Genomic DNA, 6,460 nt, shown 5'->3' with positions numbered 1-6,460 from the left:
ATACATAAAGCCAATATTAACAGATATAAAGGGAGAAATTGACAGAACACAATAATAGTAGGGGACTTTAACACCCCAGTACATCAATGAACAGATCATTTAGACAGAAATTCAATAAGGAAACACTGCTCTTAAATGACACATTAGATCAAATAGACTTTATATACAGTAGGTCCCCTACATTCAAGCAAGTTCCATTCAGAGAGTGCGTTTGTAAGTCCAATTTGTTTGTAAGTCCAACAAAGTTAGCCTAGGGACCCAATTAACACAATCAACTATATAGTACTGTATATAAAAGGTTTATAATACTTTTCATGAAAACAATACATAAAAAACAAATACAAAAAATAAACATTTTTAATCTTACAGTGCAGTACCTTGAAAAGTACAGTAGTACAGTATAACAGCTGGCATACAGGGGTTGGCATTGAGTGAACTGGCAAGAAGAGTTACTGACTGGAGGAGGGAGAGGAGGTGGGAGATAGTAGAGCTGAAGGATCATCAGCAATAGAAGACAGAGGGCAAGCTGCAATTTCACTCATGCCTGACATTGATGACACAGGTTCTGGTTCCTTGCTGGATTCAATTCTATCTATCCTCTTGAGAAAACAATCCAGTGATATCTGGGTAGTAGCTCTTTTTTCTTGTCATAGATGACACAGTAGAACTGGATTGCATTCTGAATGGCTGCTGCAACCTTCGTGTACTGTTCTACAGTTGTGTCCTGTGCCTCAAAAACTAACAATGCCTCCTCAAATAAAGAAAATCTCCTTGCCATTTCCTGCATCATGAAACTTTTTTGTTCTTCAGTTACTTCTTCTTCCTCTTGTCTCTCTTCGTCCTTCCTCTGGACCTCCAATTCCTGGCACTTCTTAGCAGTACCAACTACATCACTGCTGCTTTTACACTTGCTTCCAGACATCCTGGGCTTGAAATAAAGATACTGTACTACTGTACTCTAAAGTACATAAAACTATAACCACTTGTAGAGGATGCAAGCATGTGACAATGTACACTAGACACATGAACTAACTTACATGATTGGACATATGAATGCATGTTCACATCTTTGAAAGTTCGCAACTTAAAGGTTCGTAAGTAGGGGACTTACTGTATATATATATATATATATATATATATATAACGTTCCATCCAAAAGCAGCAGAATACACATTCTTTTCAAGTGCACATTCTCCAGTATAGATCACATGCTAGGGCACAAAACAAGTCTCTGTAAATTTAAGAAAATTGAAAACATATCAAACATCTTTTCCAAACACAATTCTATGAAACCAGAAATAAAACACAAACACATTAGGTATATATTTTGTATATAAACCTGCTTTATAACACAGGGAACTCTACTTTGCTGTACAGTAGAAACTAACACAACATTATAAAACAAGTATACCCCAATAAAAATTAAAAACCCACAAACACATAGAAGCTAAATAATATTCCACTAAACAATCAATGGATGATTGAAGAAATCAAATAGGAAATGAGAAAATACCTGGAGACAAATGAAAACAAAAACCCAGTGACCAAATTCTATGAGATACAGGCAAAGCAGTTCTAAGAGGGAAGTTTATAGTAATACAAGCTTACTTCAGGAAATAAAAAAAATATTGCAAGTAAACAACCTGACCTTACACCTAAATGAACTAGAAAAATTAGAACAAACAAAATCCAAAGTTCATAGAAGTAAAAAATATCATAAAGATCAGAGTAGAAATAAATGAAATAGAAACTTAAAAAAACAAGGGAAAAGACAAATGAAAATAAGAATTGGTTGTTTGAAAAGATAAACACAATTGATACAACTTTAGCTAGACTCACCAAGAAGAAAAAGAGAGGGGTCTCAAATCAATAACACCAGGAATTAAAAAGAAGTTACAGTTTACAACACAGAGATACAAATGATCATAAGAAATTACTGTGAACAACTATATGCCAATAAAATGGACAACCTGGAAGAAATGGACAAACTGCTATAAGTGTACAATCTCCCAAGACTGAACCAGAAAGAAATAGAAAACATGAACAGGCCAATGACCAGTAATGAAATTGAATCCATAAAAACAAAGCAAAACAAGACAAAACTCCCAACAAACAAAAGCAAAGGACCTGATTCATACAGAGATGAATTCTACCAAACAAAATTAACACCTATTTTTCTAAAATTATTCCAAAAAATTGCAGAAGAAGGAATACATCCAAATTAATTCTAAAAGCACAGAAACACCTTGATACCCAAAACAAAGATATAACTAAAAAAGAAAAATTCAGGCCAATATCACTGATGAGCATAAATGTAAAAATCCTCACCAAAATATTAGCAAATTGAATTCAACAATACACTAAAAGGATCATATACCATGATCAAGTAGGATTTATCTCAGGTATGCATGTATGGCTTTATATCTGCAAATCAATCAATGTGACACACCCCATTAATGAACTGAATAAAAATTCATGTGATCATCCCAATAGATGCAGGAAAACCTTTTGACAAAATTCAACATCCATTTATGATAAAAACTCTCAACAACATGGGTATAGAGGGAATATACCCTAACATTATAAAGGCCATTTATGATAAGCCCACAATTAACATCATACTCAACATTGAAAAGCTCAAAGCGTTTCCTCTAAGATTAGGAACAAGACAAGGATGCCCATTCTTGTCACTTTTATTCTACATAATATTGGAAGACTTATCCACAGCAATCAGACAAGAGAAAAATAAAATGATTCCAAACTGGAAATAAAGAAGTAAAATTTTCACTGCTTGCAGATGACATGATACTACACAAAGAAAATCCTAAATATACCACCAAAAATCTACTAGAGCCCATCAATGAATTTGGTAAAGTTGCAAGATACAAATTTAATAAAAATAAGTGTCTTTCTATTCTATACACTAACAATGAACTATCAGAAAGTGAAATGAAGGAAACAATCCCATTTACCATCACAACAAAAAGAAAATACCTAGGAATAAATCTACCTAAGGAGGTAAAAGTCTGTACTTGAGAAACTATGACATGGATGAATAAAATTAATGACAACACAAACAGATGGAAAAGTATATTATGTTTTTGGATTGGAAGAATTAATATTGTTAAAATGACCATACTACACAAAGCAATCTACAGATTCAATGAAATCTCTATCAAAATACCAATGGCATTTTTCATAGAACTACAACAAAAATATTTTTAATTTGTATGGAAACACAAAAGACCCTGAATATCCAAAGAAATCTTGAAAAAGAAAAACAAAATTGGAGGTATCACACTCACTGACTTTAGACTATACTAGAAAGTTACTTTAATGAAAACAGTATGGTACTGGCACAACAACATATACATACATCAATGGAACAAAATAGAGAGCCCAGAAATAAACCCATACACTTATGATCAATTTAATCTATGACAAAGGAGGCAAGATTATATAATGGTGAAAAGACAGTCTCTTCAATAAGTGGTGCTGGAAAAACTGAGCAGCTACATGTAAAAGAATGAAATTACATTTTTTTCACACCATATGCAAAAATAAATAAACTTAAAATGTATTAAACACCTAAATTTAAGACCTGAAACCATAAAACTCCTAGAAGAAAACATAGGCAGCACACTCTTTGACATATATCTTAACAATAATTTTTGGATCTGTATCCTCAGGCAAGGGAAACAAAAGCAAAAGTAAACAAATGGGACAATATCAAACTTAAAAGCTTTTGCACAGGGAAGGAAACCAGTAAGAAAAGAAAAAGACACTCTATTAAATGGGAACAGATATTTTCAAATGACATGTCTGGTAAGGAGTTAATATCCAAAATGTATAAACAGCTCATACAGCTCAATATAACAAAAAACTCAATTAAAAAATGGGCAGAAGACCTGAATTGACAGTTTCCCAAAGAAGCTGTAGAGATGGCTAATAGGCACATGAAAAGCTGTGCAACATAGCTAATTATCAGAGAAATGCAAATGAAACCCACGAGATATCAGCTCACACTTGTCAGAATGGTTATCATCAAAAAGAACACAAATAACAAATATTGGTGAGGATGTGGAGGAAAGGGAACACTTGTACCCTGTTGGTGGGAATGTAAACTGGTGAAGCCATTTTGAAAATCAGTATGGAGCTTCCTCAAAAAGTCAAAAATAGATCTACCATATGATTCTCTAATTACACGCCTGGGTATATATCCAAAGAAAACAAAAACACTAATTTGAAAAGATATATGCACCCTCATGTTCATAGCAACATTATTTACAATAGCCAAGATGTGGAAGCAACCTAAGTGTCCATTAACAGATGAATGGATAAAGAACATGTGGTATATATATATACAATGAAATATTACTCAGCCATAAAAATAATAAAATTTTGGCATTTACAACAACATGGATGGACTTAGAGGGTATTATGCTTAGTGAAATAAGTCAGAGAAAGAGAAACACTCTATGTTATCACTTATATATGGAGTCTAAAAAATAAAACAAATGAATATAACAAAACAGAAACAGACTCACAGATATAGAAAACAAACTAGTGGCTACAAGGGGGAGAGGGAAGGAGGGAGGGGCAAGATGTACAAACTACTATGTATAAAATAAGTAAGCTACAAGTATATATTGTACATCACATGGAATATAGTCAATATTACATAATAACTTTATTTATTGATTGATTTTTATTGTTGTGTGTATATGTGTGTGTTTTTAATTGAAGGTCCCTTACTGGTTCTGCTTCCATGAGTGGCTGTGACCAGGGGAAAAAGGGGAGGGGAACCAAGCTGTGCAGGGAGGGGCCATCTCCACAGCATTCCATTTATACACAGAACTAAACAGACAAGCACAGAGTCACTATTGTGGTTAAACGTTAGCAGTGTGGGAAAGGGGAGGAACAGCGGGAAGTCGGGGTGTTGTCAAAAAATAATACAGCCCCCTCCAAAATAAGGGTCCCTGGGGAGAACTTGATCTGTTTCAACCCAAGAGGAATCAGAAAATCAAAAGCTGTTTGGGAAGGCCAGAACTGTCAGGGATGGAGGGAGAAGGAGGAAGATCCAGGGGGTGGGGTTGATGTTTGGCAACTGGGGTGAAGGGACTGCCCTCCTCCTGCTGGGATCCCCCCACCCCTCAGGTCTGGCAGGAAGGGGGCAGCCTGCAACCCCCATAGGCAGGTCTGAGGCTGCTCCAGGCAGGGGGCTGGAGAGAGCTCACAAAGTCTTGCCCTCCAGGGAGAGGACAGCGCTGATCCCCAGCTTCTCTGCCAGGGTGCAGGGGTCCTTGACCTCCTTACAAGTTTGCTTGTAATTCATCTTTATCTCCGTCATCTTCTTCTTAATGGCATCCTTGGAGCTGCCATACATCATTTTGCTCTTAAGTGGTGCACACTCAGGGGTCCAGAAGATGAACACCAGGTCCTCCTTCTTGCTCTCCTTGGTCTCATAGATTGCCTCATAGAGGACGTAGTGGCAGGCTTTGTCCGGCAGCATCTTGACAAAGGTGGTGTAGGGGTCGTCTACAGTCTGGCCCACATCACCTACCAGGATCTCCTTGCCCTCCTCCAGGATGATGTTCTTCTTGTCCTCGCTCAGGCAGAAGAGCACCACCTTCTTGTCCTTCTTCACATCCTCTGGTGTTGACAACTTACACATCTTCATGTCATTGAACATTTTGATGACCCCTTCAGAGACAGCCACACTAGAGGCCATGTTTCCAGAAGCAAAAAGGAGAGAGCCAGGAGAGCCAGAAAAGACAAGAGCTGCTGCAGCTGCTGCCAGTATCCAACTTTTCATAATAACTTTAAATGGACTATAATCTGTTAATATAATTGCTATGTTTTACACCTGAAACTAATATTGTAAATCAACTATACTCAATTAAAAAATTATCAAATTTTGTTATGGGCCATGTTTTTGGTGTTGTATCTAAGAAGTCATCACTAAACCCTAGGTCACCTAGAGTTTCTCCTATGTTATCTTCCAGGAGGTTTATACCTTTGCATTTTACATTTAGTTTTCAGATTCATTTTGAGTTAATTTTTGATAATGGTGTAAAGTCTGTCTAAATTAATTAATTAACCTACTTTCTGTCTTCCTTCCTTCCTTCCTTTCCATGTGGATGTCCAGTTGTTCCATCAGAATTTATTGAAAAGACTATACTTTCTCCATTAAGTTGCCTTTTCTTGTCAAAGATCAGCTGACTATATTTATGTGGTTCTATTTCTGGGCTCTCTATTCCATTCCATTGATCCATTTGTCTATTCTTTCACCAGTTTCAAACATTTTCATTATCGTAGCATTATGATAAGCCTTGAAGTTGATTAGTGTCAGTACTCCAACTTTGTTCTTCTTAAATATTGTGTTGGTTATTCTAGGTTTTTTGCTTTCCATATAAATTTTAGGATCAGTTTGTCAAAATACACAAAATGGCTGGCTGGG

General features: G+C 35.9%; 1 pseudogene; it reads right to left on the bottom strand.

The window, feature by feature from the left end:
• Positions 1-5,233: 5,233 nt before the first annotated feature.
• Positions 5,234-5,731, bottom strand: LOC103078370 (cofilin-1 pseudogene; annotated as a pseudogene).
• Positions 5,732-6,460: the final 729 nt, after the last annotated feature.

Source organism: Lipotes vexillifer, unplaced genomic scaffold (genome assembly GCF_000442215.2).
Source record: "Lipotes vexillifer unplaced genomic scaffold, Lipotes_vexillifer_v1.1 scaffold8, whole genome shotgun sequence".
NCBI lineage: Eukaryota > Metazoa > Chordata > Mammalia > Artiodactyla > Lipotidae > Lipotes > Lipotes vexillifer.
This window is presented reverse-complemented; position numbering and strand designations above follow the sequence as displayed.